The sequence below is a fragment of the Crinia signifera genome, chromosome 5, assembly GCF_055691185.1.
Source record: "Crinia signifera chromosome 5, ASM5569118v1, whole genome shotgun sequence".
In the NCBI taxonomy this organism is placed as follows: Eukaryota; Metazoa; Chordata; class Amphibia; order Anura; family Myobatrachidae; genus Crinia; species Crinia signifera.
Genome location: NC_139221.1, coordinates 64,969,612 through 64,984,490, shown reverse-complemented (window position 1 = coordinate 64,984,490; position 14,879 = coordinate 64,969,612).

The window sequence follows — 14,879 nt, the reverse complement described above, 5'->3', positions numbered from 1 at the left end:
TTCCAATCGAGTCTACAGATGGCCCATGGGAGGGGAAACACAACCCCAAACACGTCAAGGTCGCAACCCGCGCCGAAGATCACACTGGCGCAGACCAGGCGACAAGACCCCACAAGAACCCCACACGTCCAACAGCGATAGCGAATTCGCGTGCGCAGACTCGGATTGTACCCCAGGCCCTGCAGTGGTCCTTTTAGGGGAAACGCAAGATCCCCCCATAAGACCAAGAGGACGGGGGCGCCCACCCGCCGTGGGGGGCAGTGGAAGAGGTGCCAGATCAAGAACGTCACCCCGGACACGCTAATTTACAACCTTTCCTCAAGAACTCTCAGTGACAGTGAGAATAAGATTTTAAGCAAAGGCCTCTCCTACAACCCCACTAGCCAATTTGATGAAGTCCAGTGGGAAGTCGATTTGCACAAACTAGGAAGAAAATTACGTCTTCAAGAACATTTCCAAAACGCCCCACCGGACAATCTAGCACAGCCGCATGCACGGTTTCTCCAGAGTCGAAGCAAATCCACTTTTGACCCCATATCCAACAACGCATCCATTAAATCCTTTACACGCCTACTGGAGGAGTCGGTCCTAAAATATGCCAAGGCTAACAAGCAGCCCCACAGCAACCTCTCGGGAGCTGAATGGAAGGCACTCAGGGAACTTGGATCCTATAAAGATATCATTATCCGCCCCGCCGATAAGGGGGGCGGAATAGTGATCCAGGATCTAACGGATTACAAGAAGGAAGCTTATAGGCAACTACAAGATGACACAGTATATGAGTTGCTTGATAAAGATCCCACCATCCAATATAAAAAAGAGTTGGATAATGTCTTAGATACAGCTCAAGCACAAGGACAGTTACCAGAAAAGGTGACTAAAGCGTTGAAGCAAGACTTTCCCAGAGTCCCAATTTTTTTCCTAGTGCCGAAAATTCACAAAAACAGCACTCAGCCACCCGGACGCCCGATTATATCGGCGAGGGACTCGCTGTATCAACCCATATCCATCTTTCTGGATCAGATGTTACAACCCCTGATCCTTAAAAATAAGAGATTTATAAAGGACACCACCAGTTTCTTGTGCCGCCTAAAAGATCTACCTACCATCCCTGAGGGTGCCATCCTCTGTACTATAGACATCAATAGTCTGTACACGAGTATCCCCCACGAAGCCGGACTGAGGGCAACAAAAACATTCCTCATGGAGGAAAACTTTCAGAGCCTGGACATTGATTTATTTATACAACTGCTCACCCTGATCCTTAAGCGCAATCATTTCCTATTTGACAGCCGGCACTACCAACAAAACAATGGGTGTGCAATGGGGAGTAATGTCTCCCCTTCCTTCGCAAATATCTTTATGTTCTTTGAGGAAGCAGATATGTTCTTCAACAACCCCGAGACGACCAAGAACATACTACACTACTCAAGATACATAGATTACCTATTTCTAATATGGACGGAAAGCAGAGATGAACTGGAGTCGCTACTACACACCATCAACCTTAGAGATTCACCCATCAAAATTACATACAATTTGAGCATGGAGAGCATAAGTTACCTAGATGTACTGATAACCATCAGTGAGGGGTTGGTACACACATCGGTGTACCAGAAACCAACCGACAAGAACACACTGTTAATGGCTGGCAGCCATCACCCCAAAGCTCTCAAAGATGGGCTTCCGAGATCTCAACTAATTAGAGCAGCCAGAATAACCAGTGAGAGAGGAAACCTGGCAACAGAGCTCGACAAGGTTACAAACAAATTCCTCGAGAGGGGATACGACCAAGGACTGCTCCAAAGACATAAGCTGGAAATCCAGGGAATCCCAAGAGAGACGCTATTAGCACCAAAGATCAGGGCAACCAAAAAAGAAACCATCACATGGGTGAGCAAGTTTAACACGACCAGTCCAGTTGTGAACAGGGCTTCCAGGGCACTCTGGCCTATAGTTGTCACAGACAAGACATTGCCGGGCCTTAAACAGAAAAGACCAATGGCATGTTACAGACGAGGCAAGAACCTCAAGGACTGGCTCGTCCACACGGACATAACAGGTATGGAAGAACCGAAAAAAACAGCAAATTTCTTACAAAAAAGTGCGGGATGCTACAAGTGTTTACACTGCACAACATGCACAAGCATGATAACAGGCCCAGCGTTTATAGATGCCAAGACAGGCACCACGCACAAGATCCGGCATGTAGTGACGTGTACCACCACACACGTCGTCTACATCATTAGATGTCCCTGCAACCTTCTATATGTGGGCAAAACGATTAAGACCCTACGCATCAGAATGGCCCTCCATCGTTCAGCCATCAAGGCAGCCATTGAAGGGACCAAATCCAAGGGACCCGACCAACCCGTGGCAAAACATTTTGCCGAAGCAGGCCATTCACTAAAAGATCTTCAACACCAAATAGTAGACCACGTGCCCGCAAGTCACAGAGGAGGTGACAGAAATCGGACATTACTTCAGAGAGAAGCACAATGGATGATCAAGTTGAGGACCTTAAATCCTAATGGCCTTAATGAAAAAATCACCTGGAGCGTATTCTAGACTGTTACTAACAAGATGGGACTTACCGCAGCCACCCCAGCCCTATCCCCAACACTACCGGGGGCACCAGTTGTCTCTCTCACTTCTCCTTTTCTCTCCCTCAACCCCCCCCCTTCCCTCCCAACCCCCCCATTCCAACACCCCCCTCTTTCCCCTCCCCTCCCCCCCCCTTCCCCTCCCCTTCCCCCCCCCCATCCCCCCCTCTCCATCCCATTTTCATTCCCACACTAAGCACCTACAGTCCCTACAACACACCAAGGCCCCGCACAAAGTTTCACAGAGTGACACACATCAATGATATGTTCTTCATTGTCTTATTTACAAACAGCACGTTTCCCTTAGAGGTGTACACATTGATAACATATGATTACCCACTGTACACATGAGTAGTCTCTAACACATAGTCACGGGACTGGGGGCGGCATCCAGAACACAGCAGTCCTGATACCACCAGCTACAAACCCCACTTATATAACAGACGACATAAACCCGAGTAGAAAACAGAGGTATACCATCCATCCACGTGCACTCCTGTATGCCTGACTACTACAGAAGTCGACACATAGAGGAGTCGACATGCAGAAGTAGACACACCAGCAGGACCTGCTACCTTGCATGTACTACACAGACATCCATATTGGACACGGGAGCCTGAGTCTTCAATGACACCTCCCATGGTACAGGTGACTGATAACAATAAATACACACAAAAATGTACTAGACAAACTAGAAGCTGCTAGCCATGATCCATGATATTCCCATGCATTTTATTAAGTATTCTTCCAAGCACCACAGTATTGTTAAACAAATATCACCATGATTTATGTATACGTATTGGTACAACATGATATCTGTTATTTATTTACTTGTCCAAAATGTTCACTGTGGTGCTTACTACACTGGGTGCCCACCGCAGATGAAGACGGAGGCAGGACGCACAACTGGTCACCCTGGTCACCAGCGTCACAGGGGAGGGAGAAACCCGGAAGCGGATGTGACGCAACGGGACTCCCGGACCAGTGCGGAAGTCAGAGCGGAGGGGCGGGTGACACGGAGGGTTCACACAGGGGATATAAGGTAAGCTACTCACACACGTTCACTGCTCTCACCTTGAATTAGAGGGAACATTGCCCCTGATCCACCCCAATCCAAGTTCACAATATGAAACATGGCAGAGTGTGACAGGGAACAACAGCGGGTGACAGGAAGGGGGTGAAAGGGGCAGCAGCGGGCCTGGTGCACTACAACTGCTGTACCAATGGTAGTTCCGCCTCTGCAGAGGATAGTCAAAAGGAAGATATTCATAATATCGTAAGTTTGCTCTTCCTTTCTAGAGGGACAGAGTAAAACTATAACATTGCACGTATATTAGGCATATTAGAAAAAACAATCCAGGTGGGGACAGAGGCATGACCGGAGAAAAGAAGGTTAGTTGAATGATATAGTTTGGTTATGTTCTCATGTGTCACAGGAGATGAGGAGAAATGGCTGCACTGAAATGATGGTGGCCGTATGGAATCCTGAGAGCTTTTGTATTAATACGTATTTTGTCAATGTATGAGTGTTGCAGACCCCTCAGCTGGTAATGTCTTCAGTTATGAAAGTGTCAGCAGGTGTGATAGGGTGAAGTAATAAGGCAAAGATAGAGAGGTGATGGGAAGATTTAGTGAAGTAAGAAGTAAGTGAGACATGTTTGGCAGCAAAGAGGGTTGAGTCTTGGTCAGGTCATAATTTGACATCAAAGAAGCTTAGGATCCTCTCTGAAGACATAGTCATTACCAAGTGAGGTACCAGCTGCTGCTGTGTGCGCCTTCTGAGCAGGGAAGCACAAGATACAGTTTATTAAAGGTGAATGTCGATGTTATACTGTATATTGAAATAGTCAGATTAGGGCATAAAACAGTATGTATTATAGAATGGAGGTGACAGTCTCAGTATTGGAATGGAGAATGAGGGGCCCACCGGGAAAGTCATCTGTACAGTATGTGCCAGGTGTGCACTTAGGAGGGGTTACCTGTTGCCAAGAAACTACACTGAGGGTTAAATTTGTGGGATAAGCCTCTCAGCCTCATTTACCTGTGCACAGTTAGACCAAACATGTAGCAGGTAGATCTGCCAGCTGATACAATGACCCCTTTCCCCTCTACACCTCCCTGCACGACTGGAATTCAGACCACCCTAGTGGTGGGTGCCTTGAAGTAACACTCTCTGCAGTCAGCAGGGGAAGCCACACTTATCAAAGGATCAAATCATAATCCCCCAACTGGCCTAAGATTCCGGTGGGCAAATTAAGAAGACAAATAATAGTAATTTCATAATTTGGTACTTATGTAGTATCTGGGCTGCCGATTTTTTGATTGTATGCCTTAAGTTAAGGCATACAATCAGATGCGATGCGATGCGATGACCCGATTTTTCCATAGGATTCAATGTTAAAATGGACTGAGTCCATTTTAACATGAAATTCAATGGGAAAAAGGGGTCCTTTTCATACCCCTACTATCCAAGTGGGCATGGAGTTGGATATAAACCTGTGGCGAGCGTAGCGAGCCACCGAGCCCGAAGCGTGGCGAGCGAAGCGAGCCCCGCGAGGGGACGGTATTCTGTGTCCCCTCGCGGGGCTCGCTACGCTCGCCACGCTTCGGGCTCGGTGGCTCGCTACGCTCGCCACAGGTTTATATCCAACTCCATGCCCACTTGGATAGTAGGGGTATGAAAAGGACCCCTTTTTCCCATTGAATTCCATGTTAAAATGGACTCAGTCCATTTTAACATTGAATCCTATGGAAAAATCGGGTCCATCGCATCGCATCGCATCGCATCGCATCGCATGCGATTTGGTCGGGTGCGATGCGATGCGATGGACCCGATTTCAAAATCGGCAGCCCAGTTACTACATAAGTACCCATAATTTTTCTAGTAATACCCTGACCTGCAGTTTGAAATGTAGTTGGTAGAATAGGCAGCGCTACAGTAGTAGACAAAGGTCACTAGTAAGCGGTAGTAAATGGTACTTGTGTGCGATACAGTATCAAGAATAAATGCTGTCTAGTTATTTACCGGAGAAATACAAACATATAGAAGTGAGTAAAAATACTGATGCAGCCCCAATTTGTATATTTAAATGTTTCCAAAATTAGGATATACCCTGAAATTGGAGATGGATATAACAAAGTAACATATACAGTATATGCTGTACATATAAAGAAATAAATATAAATATATCGAGCTGTTACAGCTCTTAACTTTTGTTCTTACAAAAAATAATTTTTTGTTTGATGGTTAATATTATTTACAGGTAGCTGGGTGTGCCATGGGCAGTTCTGTGGCCCCCAGCTGTGCTAATTGTTTTATGTTTGACGTAGAACATGACATTTTTTTTTCAGATCCAGGTATTCAATAATTTATTTATGATTTGGAATGATACATCGGAAGCATTGATGTCTATTATTGACCAACATAATTTGTCAGAAAGTACAGTGAAAATTACAGCTAATATGAGTCAACAACAAATTTGTTTTTTTGATGTTCTGGTAAGATGTAATAAGGGTGTAATATCTACTACTGTATATTCCAAAATGACAGATAGGGACAGAATACCCTATTATATAAAGCAAGCTGTCATCCTGTCAAATTGAAAGCTGGATTGCCATATTCGCAGATGATCTGAATATGCCGTATCAACAGTGACCCTATCATTGCAGCCTCTCAAATCTATGCCTTTATTGAGAAGTGTTGTACGAGAGGCTATAATAGAGATGATTTGGTTAAAAATAAATGTAAAGCGTTAGCTATTCCTAGAAGTAAACTGCTCATGAAACAGAATAAAAAACTAAAGATAATCGTCAAAGAAATACAGTACACAACATGAGGTGTAAATAGTTACACTCTGTCTCACTGGACGTATACAGCGCAGAATGATGCAAGCTGTGCAAACAAACTGTACCAATCCACCAATTTGCCTCTCAATTAGCGGGAATTGATTGCCTCCGGTGCAGTTACCCGCTTATTTGTTTGCACAACTTCCATCATTCTGCGCTGTATACGTCCAATCAGACAGAGTGTTACTATTTACACCTAATGTTGTGTACCGTATTTCTTTGACAGGTCCTTGATTTTAAACGTTACTTTTTTCTTTTTGGTGAAGGGTATCACTATCTCCCTTGGACACGCCCCCTGTTCTGAAAGACCTGCCAAGCGCAGCTATGCCCGCTGATGATGTCACAGGGCTCCAGGAAAGGGCGCACAAACTGGGAGTCTGTTCTTTTTGCACTGGGTGACCTGTACTGTGATATCTCTATAAATGTAAGTATGTAATCATTTGTTTGTTCATGTCTTTATAAAGGGTCAAGGACCCGAAACGTTGGCATTTCAACACTTGATGTATTCTGGTTATTTCTGCTGATATTGCTGTCTGCTGCGAGTGCCTGGATCATCTTTGTATTATATATATATATATATATATATATATATATATATATATATATATATATGGGTAGAACAAGGAGAAGGAAGAGAGCGCTACCTGGTGTATTAAAAGCGTTTTTATTCGGAGCATGCAAACTCCACGGTACTACATACAAATGCTCGTACCTAAAACAAGGGCTGTGTGGGCTGGCTACCACAAGGTTAGAAACATGTACCAAACAGGCAAATACAGCTCACGCGGTCCGTACTGTCATATCTACCGGGTCTCTGTAGGTGCTAACGCTGGATTGCGCAGCATAAACTCGGGATACCGGAGAAGCAGCCGTCCAGTGAGTGAAGCTGGTTGAACGTAGCAGGCCACGCCCTGACGCGTTTCGTCACTGGGGACTTCGTCAGAGGGCGTGGAACACAGGTTGATTGCTGGACTTACTGACTTTCATTCAGCGCTACAGGATCCACAGTACTTTTTATATATATATATATATATAGTATTTGGGGGGGATGGTGGCACTCCAAGCAAATAAGTGTCGACTTGTCCAAATGAAATAAAGCGGTGCCCTCCACAAACAGCGCTGGGCTGTTAATCTGCGAGGGGGGTGGGGGGTGGCGGCACTCGCAAATAAAGTAAGACCACACCAGACTGGTGACCAACGTTTCGAGGCGGGTTGCCTCTTTATCAAGGTGCTCAAAAAAAGTGAAAACATCAGGGCCGGCGCCACCACTAGGCAGCTGTAGGCATTTGCCTAGGGCGCCGGCCACTGGAGGGCGGTAGCCCAGAGCTGGGAACCCCCCTGGATGTAGGTGAGCGGCTAAGAGGCTCCCCCGCCACCCCCAGCAACCTAGTCGGCTGCCGATGCATCTCCCCCTGTCATTTCACTTCTTACAACCCACCCGCCCAACGCCTCTGTGGAGAGACGCGGCACCCGGCAGGTGAGCGGGTTCTCCCTTCTACCCCCAGCAAGCTCAGTGGCTGCCGCATCACTACCCGACCCCTGCCAGACGCCGCTGTGGAGAGACGCGGCACCCGGCAGGTGAGCGGGTTCTCCCCTCTACCCCCAGTAAACTCGGCGGCTGCCTCCGCACAGCTCCTGCTCTGACCCCTGGAGCGACTGCATCCTCCATCCCCCCTCCCGCAGCGGCCGCATCATCCCCCCCCCCCCGCATCATCCCCCCCCCCCCCGTAACAGCGCGACGGTGAGCGCCGGGGCGACCCCTCCGCCTGGGGCACTCCGGTGCCTAGCACCGGCCCTGGAAAACATACAAATGCAAATACAAGTGTCTTAAATACCTGATCCAGTCCTGACGGGACTCGCGGCGTGGTCCGGCATCTCCGGCGTCTGCAAGTGACGTCACTCAAGTTGCGTCCTAGCCGGGAGTCCCGGAGGAGGGATGTAATTTCTGAAAACAATACAAAGAAAATACGTAGCAGCGTTACAGTGCTTAATGCGTGAACTGCTGTGATACAACCATTAATACATTATGATGCAAATAGAAAATAGAGTGCAATGTGCATGAATTAACTCAAGCTTTACAATCGCTTCCAAAATGGCTGCGCTTTTAAAGTGACAGTGCTGCAAAAAAATATATCGTGAAAAACTATTAAAAAGTTAAAAACAACAATACATATCAAATAGCAATTTTATCAGTTGATGAGTACCTACTGGGCAATGGATGTAAACCTAAATGAATAAGTGGCACCTCCAACTACAGGAAACTGGTGTCCACTAAAAACATCTCTAGAACACTAAGGGCCTTATTTTGGTTCATTCTTTCTGACAAAATCCTTCTTAGATGGACAAAACCATGTGCACTGCAGGGGGGGCAGATGTAACATGTGCAGAGAGAATTAGATTTGGGTGAGTAATTTTGTTTCTGTGTAGGGAAAATACTGACTGCTTTATTTTTACACTGCAATATAGATCTCACTTTGAAGTAAAACCCCACCCAAATCTAATTCTCTCTGCACATGTTACATCTGCCCCACCTGCAGTGCACATGGTTTTGCCCATCTAAGAAGGATTTTGTCAGAAAGAATTAACCAAAATAAGGCCCTAAGTCGGGCCAATGGTGTTGTTAGGCTGCAGGGAAATTATGTGTAAATGCGCATAATGAATTTAAACTTTCTATAAAAAATGCGATAAACCTGCATAAACCTGTTCAGACCCCTGGGGCCTAGGGTGTCCAAGCGAAAAATCCATCGGCTCTCCAGTTGGAGTAGCCGCAGTGATCTGTCACCACCTCTGGATAGAGGGGGGACATGATCAATTATCAGATATCTTAGTGTAGTTAAATTGTGTCGGGCCTCTACAAAATGTCTTGCGACTGGTTGGTCGCTGTGGCCTGAATTTATGGCAATCTTAATGGCCGATCGATGGGCCGCAGCTCTTTATTTGAAAGTACGGTCAGTTTTTCCCACGTAGTGGAGTCCACAGGGACAACTAATCAAATAAATGATGTATTTGGTGCTGCACCCCACTTGATTACTTATTTTAAACTTCCTTCCTGAATATGGATGGTGGAAGGAATCCCCCGGGATCATAAAGCTACAGGTGGTGCAGCCGCAGCACCTGTAGCAACCTACTTTTGGTGTCCCTAAAAAAGAAGGTTTTTTGGGGGGTGGGAATGTAACATTGTTTTTGACCAAATAATATTTTAAGTTTTTTCCACGTGTAAAGGAATTCATGATCTTTTTATTATGTAAAGCAGGCAGACTGGGGTCCGATGTGACAATTGGCCAGTGAGTATTAATTACTTGTTTAATTTTAGAACTAGCAGGGTGAAATTTATTGACCCAGATGATCTTATCATCTATTTGTCTTTTAAGAGTCCTGGGGGACAGGGCCTCATCACGGGTCATTTTTAACACTCTGTTTTTAGTTGTAAGCAATTCACTGGCTGGGTATCCCCTCTCCTCAAACTTAGTGCACATCTTAGTAATGGTATCCTCCAAATTTTCTTGTTGGCTACAGATGCGGCGGGCCCGCAACATCTGTGAAAAAGGGAGTCCCTTTTTGAGGGGGGTAGGATGAAAACTATTAGCCAAAAGCGTGTTGTTTCTGTCTGTAGTTTTTGTAAATAAGGCCGTGGTGATCTTGCCATCCTGGATGCGAATATCGACATCCAGTTATTGTACCAAATTCGAATTCAATGAGTAGGTGAATTTTACTGGAGATTCGGTGGCATTATGGGCCAAAATGTGATTTTCCAGCTGATCACGACCCCCTGACCAAAAGACCAGGAGATCGTCGATGTATCTCAAGTATATTATGAGATAGTCTTTGACAAGTGCATTTTGGGTGAACAATTTTTGTTCAACTCCAAACATGTAAGAATTGGCGAGTGATGGGGCCACTGAGGACCCCATCGCACACCCCCTTAATTGCAGGAAGAATTTCCCGTTAAACCGGAAATAATTCCTTTTAAGGGTTAATTCTAGAAGTTGCATAAAAAAAGGAATGGATGGTCCCCTGTATAAATCACTATTAGAAATCAAATGTTCCACCGCATCCAAGCCTGCTTGATGTGGAATTACAGTGTACAGGCTCGAAACGTCTATGGTGGCCATGACGCAATCGGGGGGGAGCTCAGTAATGGCAAACAGTTTCTGCAACAACATGTTGGTATCTTTTAAGTAGGCACTGTCATTTTGAACACAGGGCTGTAAAAAATGATCTAAATAGACAGAAATGGCTTGATACAGAGAACCCCGGGCAGATATAATGGGTCTGCCCGGGGGTTTCCTTGCATTTTTGTGCACTTTGGGGATGGAATACATAATAGGCACAACGGGAAAATGTACAATTAGTGCTTCCTTAGTGTCTGCATCTATAATGCCATCAATACAATACAAGTCCGAATTGGACAATATTCTGAATAAAGCATGTATGGCTGAAGCCCGAGGCTGTCCCCGGTGCCCCTTGGCGGTGGGTACTGGGCTGATATTATTGTGGCAATATTAGAATGACAAATTATTGTGTTAAGTTGTGGAACTACAAGTCCCAGCAAGCCTACCTCACATGCAGGAACTTGGAGAACCACAATTCCAAGCATGCGGGGCATTATTATTAAATTTGCCGATGATACAACATTAATAGGCCTTATTGACAACAATGACGAAACGGCATATAGAGATGAGATCCAGCATTTTGCTGAGTGGTTTTGTGTAAATAATCTCTTTCTTAACGCCAGTAAGACGAAAGAGATTGTGGTGGATTTTCGCAGGAAAAAATCTAACCCGGTTATGCCGGTACAGATTAGTGGGACTATTGTTGACCATGTTTCTCGTTTTAAATTTTTGGGTACCCATATTTCTGAGGACCTAAAATGGTCAATTAATATTAAGTGTCTGGTAAAAAAGGCTCATCAACGCTTTTTTTTCCTTAGGATACTGAAAAACCAACAATTGCCACTACGCATATTGGTAAATTTCTACCGCTGTGCAGTAGAAAGTATTCTGACCAGTTGTATCTCCGTCTGGTATGGAAATTGTACCGCTGCAGACCGGAAGTTAATACAGAGGGTAATTAAACTCTCCCAACGTATAATGGGTACTACTCTCCCTGCCGCTGATATCCAGAGAAAGCACTGTTTGCGTATATTTTAAAAGATAGAACCCATCCGGCTAATGGGTTGTTTGTGTTATTAGCTTCAGGCAGTTGTTTTAGTTGTATGAGGTGTAGGACCGGTAGGATGAGGAATAGTTTCTTTCCTAGGGCTATTTTAGAATTAAATGTTAATTTGGGTCAAGGGGGGAGGGTTAATGGGACTTAAGTTTTATTGTTATTTGTACATGGATCATTCAGATTTTTATTATATGTACGTATTTGGATGGATGCTAAACTGAGTTTTGTCACCCTAATTTAGGTGACTCTAAATCCACTCTAAACCAGTCCTCTTCTCCTTTAGAATCCATAGGTGTAACTGGGAAAGGAAATTATACTCAATATCCAATCCGGTGTAGGTTTTGTCCTCTTCGGTCCAAGTAGGCATCCAGGGTGTAAAAATAAACAAAACGTTGTCCCAACACCATAACGGGGCAGACTAGATGGGCCAAGTGGTTCTTATCTGCCGTCAAATTCTATGGTTCTATGAACTGGGGGAGCCACAAGTCTGTTTGCACTTGTAACTCCTCCCCCAGATCTGAGGGATTTCCCAGTGAAGTCATACACTGGGTCCTCCCCCTAATAATCAGAAGTGGGCTCTGGGGGAATTCCAAGACTGATTGGCAGTTTGCCGCTCCATAGAACCCCATGTTAAACGGATGATTGTAAATCTGCCGATCAGAGAGAACACTATGAATAACTTTACCACGACTTCCTGTTGTTCCCAATAGATACCTTTCATTGTGAATGCATTTTCTTCTAATGTGCTTTACTAAACATTTGCTAAATGATATTTAAACAACTCAACAAATATTTATCTGATTCTGGATAGTTGAAATTTACTGAGGATTTACATGCAATAAATCAGGAGTAAATTTTTTTTTGTTTTTTCTAATTTTTCCCAATGTTTCACTAATTGTCTTTTTTTACGGGGTATGCAATTAGAATGTCTGTAAAGAAAAAATATTTTTATGTCTGACAAAAACACACAGGTTCAGAGAAATATGTGTGTTTTCACTGCCGCAGCCCCCAAAATACATCACTAACTAGGGATTTTGCTTTGCCTGCCTGAGGCATGTAAAACAAAATCCCCAATAAGCCGCAGCTCCTGCTTGCTTATCAGGACTAATAGGATAGCTGCTGGCATGGTAATCACCCATGATCAATGAGGGATTCCCCCCACCCCATTGTAGTCAATGCAGAGATCACAGTACAACAGTATCATTTCCAGTAGCAACATAAATAAACAATGTTACTGAATATATACATATATATATAGCATACAAGTACATTAACATTTTCTGCAGGTGGACAGCTCCTTTACGATAATTGAAAATACAGCCACTTAGTGCCTGTAATGGATACATATAGATTATACAGTAATTCCACTCTTGCAGCTGCATAATGATCCCACATACATTAACCCCCCCCCCCCTTAGACCTGCCCATGTTCATACTAGTTCATGATGGTTTTTAATTTCAGTGGCCATTTAACATACAGCACCATTAATAAACCTTATTGTTCTTCTACAGTATATGTGCTGCAAGCGGGATTTAATCATCTATTACATTAACCACGCCATCTGTTCCTGAGCTCTTTTATAAATACATACTGTTCTTTTACTGTGCACACAGCCTTTGTTTTACACAGTTCATTTATTATATATCTGAAATTCTGTTTCAACAACAAGGAACATTTCTGCAAAAATAGATTTGATGCCCCATCCAGATATATGACTACCTGAGTAGACGCTGTGCATCTATTCACCATTGCTCTGCTCAGAGGAACAGGTACTGACAGGGGAGACTCCCAACTGCCCTCCCACAAATTGGCGGCCATGGTTGGGACTGTCCCGGGAAAATTGGGTAACTTGGAAGGCATGCAGCAAGGAAAGAGAAACAAATTAAAGGGAATAATTGCCTACTACGCTCGGTAAATGGGTTATATCTTACAGTTATGGGGCATACACATGGGGCGATTTCGGTCCCATTTTTTATGTGACTTGACTAGATTGCTTAGAAATTAAGTACGGATCGCTACGTGTTTATACCCCACAGCGATGGTGATGCGAGGTCCCGCTCGACGCTATCGCCCACAGACATAGACAGTGCATGCACTATCCATGCATTTCCTAGCTCAGCCTCCCAGGCAGCAGCAGCAGCAGCACACACCTACAGCATGTGCTCTACTGACAGCAGGCTCAGCACCACATGCTGTAGGTGTGTTCTGCTGCTGCTGAGGGGGGGGGGACAATCACACTCCCCCCTCAACTTTAGAGTGTTTTTTCACACACCCCTCAGGGGCAAACGCAGGATTTTCAGAAGGGGGTTTCCAAAAGGGCGTGCAAAGCACGGAGATGGACACTTAGGTGACCCAGTATATGCTTTGATATCCCGCGGGTGGTAGGGGGTATTATATCAACCGCTCAGCATGTAGGGCCTGGATCAGTAATTTCCACTAATTACCCCTTTACTGCACAGCTGGTGGGAGATGAGGTGGGAGAAGGGGGCATTGGGCTGAATGAAGGGGCCCTGATACATACTGTAACTTCCTGGGTGGTAGAGGATGTTTAATAAGCAGAGGAGGGGTGTATAGTGGAGTGGGCTTATTATTCATAATTTTCTGGTGGGAGGACAACTTGCTTGACTGCAGATATCTCCAGTTTCCGGAAATAGATTTCTTAGATTTTAATGGAATTAAAAACTAGAGAATCCCACCTACCAAATTACTGGGGACTAGGGGATCAGAGTTCAGGAGGCAGTGCAATCTGCCAACAAGTATATAAAACTACATACCAGGTGTGTGGAGTTGGAGCAGTAACCAGCTGCTGGAAGGCTGATTTCTCTGGTTCTGGGAAAAGTATAGACAAGCTACTAGTGTTCATCGAAGGGGGAGAGTCCCAGTTTTTGGAATAAACCCTCAGAAAAACTCTATGTCAGACAGAACCTGAAATATCTGACTGGGAAGAGCAATTAGCAGGCTTGGATGGGGACCACTGCTTTGAAGTCAGATATCTTCGGTTGCCAAGGTCCGGTTTTAAAAATTCTTGTACTCATGGAAAGAGGGGACCCTCAGCTTTCAGACTAGGGTCCTTAGACTCCTGGGGGGGTTTCTGGGTACTCAGAAACCCCCCCTGCGTGCGCTACTGACCCTAAACATTTTGGGGGGGTGGCCTAATTACTGAGGTGGCCACACCCCCAAAATTTTCCCGGGGCCCAGCATACCTCTCAGCCAGTGGCGTAACAATAGCACCTCAGCCCCCGCTGTCGCAGGGAGGCGCA